The sequence below is a fragment of the Apodemus sylvaticus genome, chromosome 2 (assembly GCF_947179515.1).
Source record: "Apodemus sylvaticus chromosome 2, mApoSyl1.1, whole genome shotgun sequence".
NCBI lineage: Eukaryota > Metazoa > Chordata > Mammalia > Rodentia > Muridae > Apodemus > Apodemus sylvaticus.
In genome coordinates, this window is record NC_067473.1 from 46,187,510 (window position 1) to 46,204,796 (window position 17,287).

Below are 17,287 nucleotides of genomic sequence, written 5' to 3' on the forward strand. Positions count from 1 at the left end.
CCTAAAAGAGGGACTTTTCCCTGATTTGCATGCAGATGCTGAGGTAACTGCTTATCAGTCTGGCCAGCCGCTGTACTCTTTTGCATGACCTCACTTTATATGCCCTCAGGACTCCAGAGATTCATTCTAGCAAGTTTGTTTTTATTCATGTAGTCTCCACTACCCTTCACACAGTTTGCCCTCCGTCACAGCATGTGACCAGTAAGAACTTCCTCATTCCCTTACCTCCAGCAGTCAGCATAGGGGTCACGGCTCCATCACCAGGACACACCCACTGTTGTGTTCATCCACCCGCCCATCCACCCTCTCTCAGCAGGACACCAAAGGTCACACATTTACTATCTGTGCCCTTAACAGCATCTAAGCAGTCTGCCTGCCACATTCTTAACTCCTGCCCCAAATCCTCTCATAGTTTCTAGAGGAAAGATGTCCTTTGACAACTTTACCAGAGCCTCTCATTTTCCACCGAGCATTTATGGTGTAATTTCGTTTTAGAGCTGCTCAGCTGCTATCCCCCAGGAATTCTGGAACACTAGTTGACTATTTCCAGCATCAAAATAGTGTCAGGCACACAGCAGCCCCTCCACTCCTGCATCTTTTGTGCTCATCAGCTCAATACAGGACAATTTTTGAACAGTGTATGAACTCTAAGATGTTTTAACATTTCTCATTTTCAGGAGAATCCACTCTCCATGGCAAATAGAAGCCTGTTATATATTGCTGCAATTCTGTTGCTTGTATTGTTGCCCAGATGGAAACGAGATGCACCCCCTCCCACCACCGGACAATTTCCTTACCATTTGTCAATTTGTTATTCCCCCAAAATAAGAGTTGGGCTAGAGAGATGGCTCAGCAGTTAAGAGCACTGAGTTCAGTGCACCAGAGGTCCTGAGTTCAATTCCCAGCAACCACATGGTAGCTCACAACCATCTGTAATGGGATCTGTTGCCCTCTTATGGTGTGTCTGAAGACAGCTACAGATATATATATATATATAATAATCAAATAAAATCTGTTTTAAAAAATGAGTTGGAAAAGCAGATGCATAAAAAGGTCTTGAGAAGTTTGTTAGTGGCAATAAAATAATTCTGTAGTTTCACTGTTGTGACAGACTCAGGACTCAACATGTAGAATTCTTCCAAAAAGAATTCAATCAGTACAAATTATTCAGTGAGCCTGGGGCTATTCCATTAGCCTTTAGTATAAGAACAGGTCTCCTATTACACAATGAACTAATGGAAAACAAAAGTCTTCAAACAATTGTCAAAAATGGCACAGGTTACTACCCGGCTGCCATGACAAATCTTGGACTCTTCTCTTAAACAACAGAAATGTATTCTCTCACAGACCTGTGAGATGGTAGTCTAAAATAAACATGACATCGTAGCAGCGAGACAGGGAAAATTAGAGTCCTTTCTAAAGTTCTTAGCCATGTCAATAACAGAACTTACATGTGGATTCAAATGGAAGCTCAAGGAGAATTTTATTAGCTTAAAAGAAAAACCCGGGGAGCGCCTCAGTGGATGAAAGAGGAGAAAGGGAAAAGCCATGCCATTTAAGCCAGCTAGGTCAGATCTAGTGTACAAAAAGACTCTTGGTAGATGGGAAAGATTTAGAGAAAGTAAGGAAACTCAAAATGTTAGGGGGGGGGAAACCCACACTCTTAAGGAAATAACACTAAGAAAAGTGACGGAAGAGACAAAAAAGTCGCGGGTTTCTAAATAGTTCAGAAAAGCAGGCAGACACACAGATCTACATAGCTGAGGTCCACTAGAGTTGGGCATCATGGCAAGAAAAAATAAATCATCTCATTAAAAGACTAATTATCATCCCATCTCTTTAACATCTATCTCTTAGAGGTCTTCTTAGCCAAAGTGACTGAACCAGCCCAACTGAAAGGGTAGGTGCTCTCAGAGGCCAGAGATTCCATTCTATTGGCCAGGATATTTTTTCACTCTAGCAGCAGATTGCCTTGGAAGTTCAGCGAGAACTCCTCCTTTACCTTTTCTAGTCCCTGGTGACTACCGCTCTTCCTCAGCTTGTGGTGACTTTACTCTAGTTGCTGCACCTACCCTCCCATGATCTCTTTCTCTGTTTTTTTCTCTCCTGCTTTAGACCTTTCAAAGACAAATCATTTTGTAGGTCTTACTTAAGTCATCTGGGGTATGTTGGTTATATTTGCATTAATGTGATCAAAGATCGAACAGAGGGGAAATCTTATAGAAAGATTTATTTAAGGCTCATAGTTTTGGAGAGATTTTATCCTATCATGGCAAATAGGCTCAGCTCTGGTGGGTAGGATCATGTAGAAGAGGTATGTTGGCCAGCACTAGACCCAGAAGCATAGAACAATTGGAACTAGGAGCCTGAATGTAACCCTTCAAAGACTCACTCCATGGAAACTTCTTCTACAAGCTAGGCCCCTACCTACTAAAAGACCCATGGCCACTTAAAACACATCATCAGATAGAGATGAAGGGTTCAAAATATGAGACTATGGGGACATTTCAGATTCAAGACATAACACAAGATGGTCTATCAAGACTCAATATTTTTTCGTTGCAGAGTAGAAAAGAACAGCCCTGTTAACTATTGTCTTTAATAAGGCACTGTGTCAGAAACCTGGAACAGATTGTGGCCTTCCACAATGCCAGAATTTATCAAATAACTAAGAATGCACAAGGTGTGGTGGTTTCCATGGCAGCAGTCTGTCATATAATCCTTCCTACCTCGGTAGGTTGACAAATGTAGGTTGGGGTATTCTAATCTTAAATGCTAATATTAACTCCCATATCACACATCACAGGGTAAATACCTGTGTCTATCTGTCTGTGGTTTCAGAATGAATATGAGATAGAGAGGCTAAGGCAGAGTTGGAAAGATTGCAGCAGTGGACAGATGGGAAGGCAAGCAGAGTTTACATTGATAAGATAAGGAGCCTAAAACTAGCTGTAGGGCATAAACTGCTGTTGCTGAGACTGTGGGAAAGTAAGATTTTAGAGCAAAGCTGCAGAGTTGAGTCCAGCTGTGAGGTGAAAGGCAGAATGCAGGTCCAAGAGCAGGAAATGCTAGGTTTGGGTCCAGAGGGGAGAACAGATAGGCCAGCAGCAGATGGTATTCAATTGACCACATCAGCAACAGGAAGCCAATGAGCCAGAGAGTCCTGAGTTCTAGGGCTGTTGGTCTTTAATACACACAACAAGTATTAGCCATTACAGTGTTTGGTACCCATCACTTTATGGGGTCCAGGTGAGAGAGTAACACCCTTTCCATGATTGACTGAAGAATGACACCTGGACTCAAATAGTAAGTAAATACAAAGAGTGTTTTATTCTGCAGAAGTCCAGCACACTGGGGTCTCCCATTACCAAGGTAGAAAGATGATACCATGATACCCAAATGAGCTTACAGACTTGACTTAAAGCACAATAGGTCTGGAAACTGCTGCTGATCCATTGTCCTTGCCTTAGGCCAGGTTGCAAAGAAGCTTCTGAGGCCTGCACTAGCCTAGAATTGCCCACTTCTTGGAAACAGAGATTTAGGCCTAGTCTCCTTAACTGTCGATTTGAAGCCTCTCGTGGAATCAGCCTAGCCTTCTCAAGACACCCACCACTTTATGGGATGCACCCTTTCTATGTAACACCCTTTCCATGATCTGGTATCTTTCCATGATCCTGGTTGTCTTGATATTATTTTATTATATTCATATATCCCTACAATTTCAATTCATCTTTCTCCATAACCGTAATAGATATTTCTATATTGCTATCATTGAAAAAAATAACCATGACCACAACGTATAAAAGAAAGAATTTAATTGGGCTTATGTTTCCAGAGGGTTAGAGTCTAGGATGGTGGAGTGAAGGCATGAGGAAGGTTTGCAGATGTTTGTAGCTGCAATTGAGAGTCACGTGGCAACCCACAAGCAGGAGACAGAGAACACCAGGGATAGTGGGAGGTTTTTGAAGCTTCAAGTCTACCTCTGTGATATACCTTCTCCAGCAAGGTCACACCCACTAATCCTTCCCAGAGAGTTCCACCAACTGAAGACTAAGTATTTAAACACATAAGCCTCTGGAGACCATTCTAATTCAAACTACCCCAGTAACCGCAACTCTTCCCCACAACAATCACATTAATCCATTCACAAGTGCTTTACATCTCTCGGTAGGCCCAGTCTCCTAACATTATTACATCAAGCCATTAATATATACATGGGGTGTGGGTACATTAAAGCCTGCATAACCAAACCACCTTGGTTAGTGCAGAGTTTGAGTAAGTCTTAAGTTGAGTAATTGCCTCCTATCTAATTCTTCTCCTTTAATATTGAGTTGCCTACTCAGTCCTTGTCTCCCCCATATAAAAGTTAAAATCATGTTGTCATTATTCATACGCTGACTTTGGCTCAAACTGAGATTGTGTTGAATCTGTAGATCAAGTTGTGAAAAGCTGACATTGTAACAATGAGCTTTTCTAACCGTGAATCTGAAGTAACTCAATTCATTTCTTGCTTTCTTGGGTTCTTCCAACAATTTGTGGTTTCCTTCACAGATTTGTTTTACACTTTGCTGGTTTGTAACCCACATGTTTTAGCTTAGGAGGCACAACTAGAGTGATGTGGCTTTCGCTTCAAGTTCTACTTGTTCATTATTGGTATATAGGAAAGCAATTACATCCTGTAGATCAGTCTTGGATCCTAACATTTGTAGTTTAAGAGGTTGTGGGTTTTGTGTTTTGTTTTGTTTTGAGATTTTGTACAGCTTATCATGTCATCTTCAAACAAAGTCAATTTTATTTCTCCTCTTGAATCTCTATATGTTTTCTTTTCTCTTTTTGTTTTGTTTAGTTTTGTTTTGTTGTATTAGTTAGAACTTGCACAGGAGGTAAGGTAGAATGAAGGGATACTCTTGCTTTGATCCTGATCACCAAGAAATTTCCAAGCTTCTGATGTGAGTTGTAAGTTTTTTTTTTGTTGTTGTTTTTTGTTTGGTTTTTTTTTTTTTTTTTTGGATTTGTTTTTTTTCGAGACAGGGTTTCTCTGTGTAGCCCTGGCTGCCCTGGAGCTTACTCTGTAGACCAGGCTGGCCTCGAACTCAGAAATCTGCCTGCCTCTGCCTTCCAGAGTGCTGGGATTACAGGCATGTGCCACCACTGCCCAGCCTAGTCGTAAGTTTTAATGGTTCATTGTTTGTTTTGTGGACAGGTTGACAAAATATGTAACCCAGACTATCCCCAAAGTTGCAATCCTCCAGTGTCAGTCCCTGAACTGACAAGTTATAGGTGTGTAACTTGGCAGGTTCTGTCTTTCAAGAAACTAATCCATTTCATTGAGCTCATCCAGTCTGTGATCACCAGGTTGCTCATAGAGGCCAGTTGTGATCCTTCTAGTGTCTCATGGGTCTGCAGAGACGGCCTACATCTCAATTATGATATTAGGGCTTTGTATTTTCCCTATTTTCTTAGTTTGCTGGCTAGGTGTTTATTGGTTTTACTGTTTTCATAGCTAGTCTTTGGATTTGTTGACCCAGTTTGTCACTGGAATCTTTATTAGATTCACCTCTCTAGTCTTCTCCTTTAGCTATTGCACAATTTTAGTACTGGACTTTATCACCATACAGTAACATCAGGGAGAGAGTTATTTTTTTTAACATTATTCCCCCCTCTCCTTCACTTATGCCTGCTTTGGTTACCAATTTTCTTTTTTTTTTTTTTATTTCTTTTTTCTTTTTGTTTTGTTTTTTCAAGACAGGGTTTCTCTGTGTAGCCCTGGCTATCCTGGAACTCACTCTGTAGTCCAGGCTGGCCTCGAACTCAGAAAGCTGCCTGCTTCTGCCTCCCAAGTGCTGGGATTACAGGTGTGTGCCACCATGCCCGGCTGGTCACCAATTTTCTATCAAAGGTTTTCCTCTGATGCTGTGTAACCAGCATTGTAACTTGCATGATAGAGCACAGCAGCTTTAAGTCCTCCTGTGGCCCCTTTATGTCTTAGAATTGCCTTATATTGTGATTATCAACCGCAGAGATTTTCATTTCCTGTAGTGTACATATAGTTTATTTCTATTCTACCCAAACTCTTGCCCAAGTTATATACAGTCTAACACTATTTTTATCTCCCCATCTTCTTTCTTTCTTTTTCCTTTTATTTCTTCTCCAGTCATGTTGGTGGTCTTCTTGCTATTCCCAGGTGCATACTTCACAGTCTCTTTTAGTATAGTATCGGACAAGCACCTGCAAAAGATAAAAAAGGAAAGATTCCTGTGAGTAATGGAGGGTGTCCTGGTGTGGAATACTGATGCAAAGAAATTATAATTATAAAATTAAGTTGTTTTGGTTTTTTTCCTTGTTTGTTTTATTTGGGGGTTGTTTATTTGGTTTTTGTTTGTTTTTCAAGACAGGGCTTCTCTGGGTAACAGCCCTGGCTGTCTTGGAACTCACTCTGTAGACTAGGCTGGCCTCACACACACAGAAAGCCATCTGCCTTGCCTCCCAAGTGCTGAGATTAAAGGTGAGCACCACTACATCTAGCCTGAAATTAAGTTCTTAATAGAATACTGTTCTAACATGAAAAAATATTTACATTACTATGTATACCATATTGTTTTACTACAAAAATATTATATTATAAAATGTATATAATGTATACATATATGGAGTATATATAATATAATATATTAAAGTGAAGTATAGTTCTGTTTGTTTAGCATGCATGAAGCTCTGGTTTTAACCCACAGCATTAATATATACATATAACACTTCAAATATATATATTTCAAATATATACATATTCATATATATGAATTTGTGTGTATGTAAATATATATACATATGTATGTGTATATATATACACATATGTGTGTGTGTGTAAAGTATTTTAAAACTTTAAAACAGCTGTGAGGTTTTTATTTCAACACAATATGTGCACTTTCTATGTAGCATGTATTGCATTTGTAGCCAAGTTTATTATGATTGTAAAACATAATCTAAAACTTGGAAGTGCTGATACAAGCCTTTAATCCCAGCAATTGTGAGGAAGAGACAGGCAGATCTCTGAGTTCAAGGTCCCATGATCTCAGAGGTGTCTCGTGTAACTTGACCAAACCTCTTGTGTTAGTCAACTGTCACAAGAAACCCCTGACATCATCGGCTTGTGATCAGGAAGTTTGGCTTGTTTGTCATTGCTCAGGGGTCATAGGTCCTCCATGAGAATCTCTTCTCATGCTGGTCTGTCCATCTTAATGTCACATTTATGTCATTGCATTGATGAAGAACTCAGATGTCTGCATACACTGCTCATATTTACTCATCCTTACCTCATTCCTGAACTCAACTTTAATCATTCTAAGTCATGCTGTTCTTCCACAGGACAGTTCTTTCTTGCCTGATATACTCATTCTGACAAACTATGAAGGATGGCTGACTTTGACTGACTTTTCTTTAGACTTTTCAAAACTAATATTTTTAGTGCTTTTATCTCTGTAGTCCTTTTCCTGAAAGTTTTAGTCTTTCTAAATAAAAAAACTTAACCATCCACATTATCTGTTCTGTATAGGTTCCCATCCATTTGGCTATATTATTACTTGGAAAGAGAGGTAGTATCATATATTCTTACATAATCTTTAAGAAATTAGATAAAAGGTGGGTCTGGTGGTACAAAGCTATAAGCCCAGCACTTGGGAGGTAGAAACAGAATGCTCATGAGTCCAGTGTATAGCCAGCTACCTAGCAAGTTCAAGGCTAGCCTGAGTTGTATAAAACCCTGCCACAAAAAAGCCAAAATTAGACATAAAAATTAACTGAGTCATTCATTTCTTCAACAATGACTGAACAGATTGGAGAAAAATGTTAATTTAGTGAGATGGACATGTGGGACACATGGAATCCATCACTTGGTGATTTGGTCTCTTTATAGTCTCTGGATTTCCTCTGTTTTCATAATCCAGATCACAGGATAAGGAAACAAGAGACATGGAAGGAGAGTACTACCCTTCAAACAGGTGGAAGACATAGCTTCTGCTCACAGAATGGATGGAGAGCCTTGTCACCTGGACATGTTAAGGAATTTGATAGTCTCAGGTTGGTGGGGTGGGGGTGGGGGGGGCGATGTGCAGACAAAACTGTACTGTCATCAAGTAGAAGGAGTGGGTGTTGGCTCTTAACTAATAGTTGACTCTAGGATCTTAAAATCAATGAATAGTATATACATAGACTTCATTTAATTTTCAGTGCATTCTTATGTCTGAGAAAAATGATTCAACAGGAAAAAGGGCATTTCACAAGGAGAAAAATGAAAATAACTCATCAGCCTAAATATATGTCAGTCACTCAATTTTATCTATTAGTTTACAGAATAAATAATTTGCAATTTGCAGGAAAGGTATATTTTCTCATACTAATTTTTCATGGTATTAAAAAATAAAAGTGATTAATTAAATGAACTAGAGGCTTAAAAAAAAACAAGAACTCACTCTACATTTTAAGGATCTTAAAGACTTCTTCAGTTGTTGATACTGTTGGTTTTTTGTTTAATCTAAATATTATGCCCTTAAAACTTAGAGCTGAACTTTTGCTAGACAAAATTCTTTTATCTATTAAGTCAAATTAATTCTGAACAGCAATTATCACCACTTAGAAAACAGCAAGCAAGATTCTTGCCAAACTGTGGGTAGACCTATATTTTCCCCGGCCTACTCTTTTTTTATTTTTGTCCTGTAGGAGCTGTTAACAATCGCTCTGCATTTATAAAACTACAGAATTTTGTATCTATCAAATGTTACCACCTTCTGTTGAAGCGATAAGCATTGTTATAGATGAAATGTTCCTATTACCCATAACATTCATATGTGGAAATATTTCTGATATATTTGAGTGTAGAGCTTTGAGGCTTGCCCAGATTTGGGTGAGGTCCTGATGGGGGAAAGGTAGTGGTGAGGGAAACTCCATCAAAAGATTGGTGACTTGGGAAGAGAATGAGAACTCACACTTTCTCTGCCCTTCAAGAACACAGGGAGATATTGGCTCTTGGGCTGGAGAGATGACTCAGGGGTTAAGAGCATTTGTTGATCCTACAGAGGAAGCAGGCTTGGTTCTAGCATGCACAAGGTATCTCACAGCTGTCTATATCTCCAATTCTAGGCAATCTGATGATCTCTTCTGGCCTCTGCCATCAGCAAGCACACATGTGCTAAATAAACACACAAACAAGCAGGCACACACTCATACATATACAACAAAAATAAATACATCATTTCTGTAAATGTTTTATTGTTTTATTTATGTGTATGGGTGTTTTGCTTGCATATATGTCTGTGCACCACATGCCTTCCTAGTGCCCACGGAGCCCAGAAGAGGGCACAGTTCCTCTAGAACTAGTACAGCAGACAGTTGTAAGCTGGCAGGTGGGTGCTGAGAGCCAAGAGAGCAGCCAGGGTTCTTAACCACTGAGCCACCCAGCCCCGTAAATAAATCTTCATAAAGAAGGAAAAGGAAGAAGAAGAGGAAGAAAGTGGTGTCAGGGGCAGTTACCCGCCAGCCAGGGAGGGAGCCCTCACCAGGAAATCAAATTCTCTGACATTTCAATCGTGGATGCTCAAACTAGGAAAAATAAACCCCTGAGGTTAACACACCCACTCAGTGATATTTCTTATGGCCACAAAGGTCCATGAGTTAGAGACGTGGTCCTGGCTTGGACTTTTGAGGATAATGGGACATTTCAGAGCCTAGCGGGAGGTCTTTAGGTCATTGCAGTGCATTCATGCCCTTGGTGGGATTCAGTCCTTTCTTCTTCCTCTCTGTTCCCACGGTTCTGGTTAAAGGTGAATAGTCATGACCCTCCTGATTCTTTTTTTTTTGTTGTTGTTGTTGTTTTTGTTTTGTTTTTGTTTTTTGGATTTGTTTTTTTTCTAGACAGGGTTTTTCTGTATAGCCCTGGCTGTCCTGGAACTCACTCTGTAGACCAGGCTGGCCTCGAACTCAGAAATCCGCCTGCCTCTGCCTCCCAGAGTGCTGGGATTACAGGTGTGCGCCACCACCACCACCCAGCCTGATTCTTTTTTGTTGTTGTTTTTCTTTTCTTTTCTTTCTTTTTTTTTTTTTTGATTTTTTGGATTTGTTTTTTTTTTCTGAGACAGGGTTTCTCTGTGTAGCCCTGGCTGTCCTGGAACTCACTCTGTAGACCAGGCTGGCCTCGAACTCAGAAATCGCCCACCTCTGCCTCCCGGAGTGCTGGGATCACATGTGTGCGCCACCACCACCGCCCGGTTAACCCCCCTGATTCTTATGTGCTACAAACCCAAAGCAGTGCAACTCACCACAGACCTAAAACTTCTACAACTGTGAGCCAAAGCAGACATTTTTATTTGTAAGTTGAGTGTGTCAAATATTTATTGTAGCAGAAAACTGACTAGCACACACCAGTAAAACTGATTAAGAAAGATTAAAAACCGGGCTGGAGCCATGACTCAGAAGGTAAGGGTGTGCTCTTCTCTGGCAGAGAGCCAAAATGCACCTATCACCCACATTGGAGAGCTCACAAACACACACCTATATTCTAACCCCTAGTATTCACACTCACGTACTCTGATACAAACTCAGATACATACACACAAAACTATAAGTAAGGATGGAATACATCTTTAAAATGCGTTAAACATGTATAAACACTTGTAGAAAATTGCTTCAAGAAGTAGAAAGGAGTAGATGTGTGTGGCCTGAATGGTGGTCGCAGTGCTGTGGAAAGGGAGCAGTGTGGCTGTGCGTTCAATTTTCAAACCCACCCTTAATCTAGGTCTCTTCCACCACACATGAGCCTATTGTTAAGACTTGCCCTAACCCAGCAACAGGGTCAAGAAGAATAGTCAGAAAAGGAGCAAAGATGGGAGAGAGAAAGCATTCATTTAAAAAAAAAAATAGTCTCAGGTCTGAGTCTAGACCTGTGAGTGTCAATTTTTTAGTTCCGTGAGCTTGGAAATGTAATTAACCTCTCTGACCCTGTCACATTGTGTTTTAAGGACTGAATAAAATATGTGCTTACAGTGGGACAATTTGGATTTTGGTCACGTAAGATCTCATCCTATAAAGGTTAATGCTTCTATTACTCCAGATGATGTAAGAGAGTGTCAGTCATAGAACTCTACCATGTGATCTCAATGGAGAACTCTACCATGTGATCTCAATGGCAGGACACTTGTGACGGCTAGGATAACCAAAGCTTCTTACAAGAAATTCAAGTCTCCAACAGGAACTCATCAACATGGGTACATCCTTTGAGAGCTGCTGCTATTGAGATCCAGGGAACCATCTGGGTTGGTGTCCTTTTTTCAGACTTGTTTGTTCAGTTTCCCTTCAGAGTCTGTTACTAACACAGCCCTCCTAGACAAGTTCTGTGTCCATTGCTCATGACTGATGAGTCCACAGTGGAGAAAACCAACTGACTAGCAGAACAGTTAGTTAACATCCTCTTTATGATCAGAACAGAATTTTTCAGGTGTTCATTGTGGGGAAACTGAGTCAGTTTAATTGCAGAATATTGTCTTAACACAGCAGCTTGTCCTCTTCTGTTGTGGGATGCTGTGAGCTTTTCTCTGAGAAAAAATAGTGTAGTGCCTGGGCATGGCCGAACACACAATGAATCTCAGCATTCAGACTGTAGAGAAGCAAGCAGCATTCTGTAAATTTAAGGCCAGCCTGGTCTACAAAGTGAGTTCCAGGACTGAAGTGGAAACGTCTAGTTCTTTGGAAAGTTAGTTATATCAAATGATGTTTTGCTGGGGCACATGGGTGAAACAAACAAGTGAAAGACTGTTTTCCTGAGGCACACATGGTGAAAGGATGTTTGGATAAAGCAAACACATGAAAGAACTCTTGAAGGAGCATAAATATAACTAACCCCACAGACAGTGGAGGATGAACACCGGGCCTTGGTTTGGTTTGCTCCGACTTGGTATTCTTTGCCATAGATGTGCATGTATTGGTTCACCTTACCTAGTGTTGTTGAACTTAACTTGTGATAACTGATAACACCGTCACTGAGAGGAGAAACTTGCATAAGAACTTCTTGTGAGGTTCTGGTGGCAGTTTGCCACACCCACAGCCTCACCTCAGGCCGGTTGGCTGTGGTTTCTTCAGACTGAAGAACTACAGTTGCTTGTTTGTGCCTGATATCTGCTTGCTGAAAGAACTGGACTTTAGCTGCTGGTTCGTGCCTGTTGTCTGCCTGCCTGGAGGACTGGTCTGCTGCTGCAAAGACCTATTTGGTGTTTGCTACCAGACTGAACTGCTGGGAAAGAAGATGGAGCTCAACACCAAAGAACTATTGCAAAACAGTTCCATTGCTTGTGCCCTGTACATTGCTCTGCCTGACCTACCTGCCCTTGGGGCTTGGCGGTGATATGGTGCAGAGTCAACTGACGCAGACTCCAGGAGCAGGTGAGAACCGCTACAGCAAGCTCCTCTGAGCACTGCTGCAAGCTTCTTTAATACCCTCCACCTGCTCCCTCATTGGTCCAAGAAAGCATCTCTTCTAAACAGCAGTTCCTGATTGGCTGGCATTATTTGCACCAACAATCCTTGGGCTCTCAGTCCTCAATTAGGTCCTCCTGAAAGAATGCTGGTGTCACAGGCAGTCCTCAATTAGGTCCTCCTCTAGGAGATGCTTTTGTGGCTGTGTGGCCCCCAGCCCCTTCATTACTGCTACACAGGTCCACTTCCCCCATATCCTAATAACTTTTCTCTTCCACTACCTCTGCTGGGTAGCAGAGTAGAGGAGAGATTGAACCCTTATTAAAAGTAGGTTGCAAAATATTTATGCCTACACAGGACATCCAGGCAGCAACCCTACCTGGAAGAAGAGAAGGAGGAGGAGTGTAGGGGGATGAGAGAATGAGAAGAATGAAGAGGAAAGATGACAAAGAAAATCAAAGAATCTGGCAGCAATGGCATACACCTTTAATCCCAGCACTCAAGAGGCAGAGGCAGGCAGATTTCTATGAGTTCAAGTCCAGCCTGGTCTACAGAGAAAGTTCTAGGACAGTCAAAACTACAGAGAGAAACCCTAACTTGAAAAAACAGAAAGAAAGAAAGAAAGAAAGAAAGAAAGAAAGAAAGAAAGAAAGAAAGAAAGAAAGAAAGAAAGAAAGAAAGAAAGAAAGGAAGGAAGGAAGGAAGGAAGGAAGGAAGGAAGGAAGGAAGGAAGGAAGAAAGAAAGAAAGAAAGAAAGAAAGAAAAAGAAGGAAAGAAAAGAGAATATTAGTATAGTATCGGAGACAGTGCTTCAGCGTAGGACTCCATCGGAGGATCGAGTCTTCTGCTGTCCATTTCGTGACTTTGCAGACTCATCTGACTCCTCTAAGTCGTTCTTGTATAAGAACGTATGTTCCTCCAAATTCGTTCTGAGTGCTACCCTAGTTCTAAATCAAGTTTGTGCATATTTATCATGATTTTCCTTTATCCTCACCTTCAGGACCATAAATGTGGGTTTTATTCATTTCTCAGAACCATACTAGCTACACCGAGCAAAGAAATTAGGCTCACACTTGTGAACTTTGCTCTTACTGTCTTCTTTAGGTAGAATACTAGGAAGTAGTCTTACTTCTTATGCTTCTGTTCAGATCATCTGAAAGGCCTCCCCTAAACTCCTGTGTACTGGTTCCTGCTCCATCCCTTTCTGTCTGAACATCTCATTGTTCTTTTTTTCAGAGATGTATTTATTTTAGTTTTAAGCATATGAGTGTTTGCCTGCACGTGTGTGTGTGTGTGTGTGTGTGTGTGTGTACATATGCATATGCACTACATGAGATATGTATGCATACATGTGCATCACATGCGTGTCGGGTGCCTACAGAAGCCAGAAGAAGGTGACAGATCCCCTTGAGTTACAGTTAGAGCCAGTTGTCAATTGCTGAGCCAGTATTGAAAACTAAAGGTCCTTTGCAGGAGCAGCAAGTGCTCTTAAGTGCTGAGCTGTTTCTCTATCCCCTCTCTATTTTGTTACAGAAAATCTCTGGGAGAAGCTTTCATGTTAAATATATATACTTAACTGCATCTTGTGTGGTTATCTCTGCCACCCAGCAAGTTTATAGTTCTGTCTGCCTTCTTTGCTGCAGTCAGACACCTCTCTCTCTCTCCCCCTCCCTCTCCCTCCCTCTCCCTCCTTCTTCCCCTCCCTCTCCCTTTCCCTCCCTCTCCCTTCCTCTCCTTCTCCCTCCCTCTCCCTCTTCCTCTCCCTTTCCCTCTCTCTCAAAATCTTTCCACTGACCTTCCACTATCATTTGAGATGAGGTCATTGTTTTACTCAGTACAAACAGAAACCAGCAGTGAATCATTCCTCTAGTCATCGTACCACACAATCTACCTCACCCCAGAGTGCTGGTTGGTTTTGTGTGTCAACTTGACACGAACTGGAGTTATCACAGAGAAAGGAGCTTCAGGTAGGAAATGCCTCCATGAGATCCAGCTATAAGGCATTTTCTCAATGAGTGATGGGGGGGGGGGCAATTGTGGGTGGCCATCCCTGAGCTCATAATCTTGGGTTCTATAAGAGAGCAAGCTGAGCAAGCCAGTGGAAGCAAGCCAATGAGTAACATCTCTCCATGGGTTCTGCATCAGCTCCTGCTTCCTGAACTGCTTGAGTTCCAGTCCTGACTTTAGTTGATGAATGGCAACGTGGAAGTGTAAGCTGAATAAACCCTTTCCTCTCCAACTTGCTTCTTGGTCATGATGTTTGTTCAGGAATAGAAACCCTCACTAAGACACCCAGTAACTGAATCAGACCTCTGATCCCAACCCCTTCTTGCAATGAGAAGTGAAGTCAACATTTTCTCAAGGGCCTGTGCCTTGAGGTTCAGGCTGTCTTCCTCAACCCTTGACCTATGTGCACCTTTTCTTGCTTCTCAAGAACCTTGGCCCTTCAATTACTCAGCCATGTTGGATCACTCACCTATTTCCCTCTGAATATTTTTATCAGCACACACATCTCCAGTATCATCTATTTAAGAGCTATCTTTCCCTTCAATACTTTACAAGCATTGCCCTCTGGTCCTCTTTCCCTTTCTCCACGTGAATGCCATTTTGTTTTCTCTCCAAGCTAGCTTCTGTGGCCACCCCTCTATTCCATTTCATGTGGTCCTTTAGTGTTGGCCACTCTGTCCATTCTCTGTTCTGTTGACCCGTGTTTGCGCTGAGTTGAACATGTTCTGTTTTGTATTCTCTTCTCTGGCTTCCAGGCTGGTTTCTTTTTTACTACAAGTTGTAAATATTTAATTCATACTTTGGCCTTGGGCTTCCAGGATACTTCATTTTCTGGTTGGTCCTTGTGCTGATGAGGTTTTTTGTTTTTGTTTGTTTGTTTGTTTGTTTTTCACCGAGGCACAAGCTGCAGTCCTCTGAAAGGGAGAGCCTCAGTATAGAAAATAACTTCATCAGTTTGGCCTGTAGACAAAACTGTGGGGAATTTCCTAGATTGATGTAGGTGGCCCTGTGGGTTAGGTAGGTCGCTGGCACTGGGTTTGCATAAGAAAGGAGCTGGAGCAAGCCACAGAAAGCGAAACAGTCGGCAGCATTCCTCCTCAGCCTCTACGATAGTTCCTGCTTCCACGTTCCTGCCCTGCTTTAGTTCCTGCTTTGATTTCCCTCAATAAGTTGTGATTAAGATGGGTAACGTTTTCTCCCTCTAGTTGCTTTGGTCTAGTTGCTTTTTCTTATCAGCACAATAGGAACTAGATTAATATAGTTCTTCTCTGCCTGCATTGAAGGTTCTTATGTGTTTGAGGGTTTAATTGCTTTAGAATTTTGGTCTGCACAATTTTCTTTGTATACATAGTATCCATGAGTAATCTTATCAAGTCATTTGGCTCTAAGACAATCTAAACATTGCTAGCACCATTATAGTTTTTTATCAAATAAAGTACTTAAGATAATGAAATTATTGTATCTGGCACAGCTTAGGTCTCACAACCTTGGCTAGCAGCCTGAAGGAAATGAATGAATTGACACAAAGACACACAAACAATGAAACTGGAATCAGGTGGGGTCCTCCACACCCACAACCAGGAAGTATCTTAAGTACAGCCCAGGGGGGTGGTTGTGGTAGTCTCAGCACGCTGTCTCTGCAGGTATGAGGTCTCCTGCTGTAAACATCTGGGAGGAGGAAGATGATGATGTAGTTGCTAGCCATTTCACATTTCACAGGTTGATCAATCATTCATAAACGCTCAGACCTCCAAGGAAAGCTTTGCCATCCCCGGCTCCTATGGGTAAAGGCTTTGCCAATTTGCCATGGGTCATTTATCTTTCAGTCCTTGACAGACTGCCCGTGCTCATTCAGAACCTAACTCTCTCAGGGCTCCCCCTCTCCCTGTATATGAAGAGGAAAGATTTCTTTTGGTTCCCAGTTTCTGTGACTTCCAGCCCATAGTTATATGTCACTGATGTCACTGTTGTTTGGGGGCTTGAAGGGAGAGAGGGAGAGGATGGAGGGAGAAGAGTGTGAGGAGGGTCAGGGGGACACCAGCATTCTAATATTCTCTTAAATGGCGGACTGTCCATGACCTGATGTCTAACCACTATGACCCACTGTTTTAGGGTTCTATGATACTAGAACCCTCCTAACAGAACCTCAGGCCCACAGCCAATACAAGGTCTTTGTATTAGTTACTTTTATATTACTGTAAAATATTATGTAAAATATTATAACTAAAGCAACTTATAAATGAAGGTGTTTAATTTGGACTTACTGTTTCATAGGGTTGGAGTCCATGATGGCAGAGAAAAGACCAGAACAGTGAGAGCTTGTATATTGATCTACATGTAGGAGAGAAGGAAGGAGAGGAGGGAGGGAGGGGGCGAGGGAAGGAAGGGAGGGAGGGAGGGAAGGAGGGAGAGAGGGAAGGAGAGAAGGAGAGGAGGGAGAGAGGGAAGGAGGGGGAAGGAGAGGAGGGAGGGAGAGGGGGAGGGGGAGGGGGGAGAGAAGAGATGTCAAGACACATCAGCAGAGTCATGTTTAAAAGATGACTCTAATGGACAGAATAAATATTCAATTAAAAAAAAAAAAAGATGACTCTGTCCCAGCAGTAGGGAGGCAGAGGCAGGCAGATTTCTGAGTTTGAGGCCAGCCTAGTCTACAGAGTGAGTTCCAGGACAGTCAGGGTTATACAGAGAAACCCTGGAAACCCTGTCTCTTAAAAAAAAAAAAACAAACAGATGACTCTGGGAAGAACCTTCAAAATTAGATAGTATGATCCTTTACAAGTAAGCTTATGATCAATTTGAAGTAGGCTACATAGGCCTCACACTC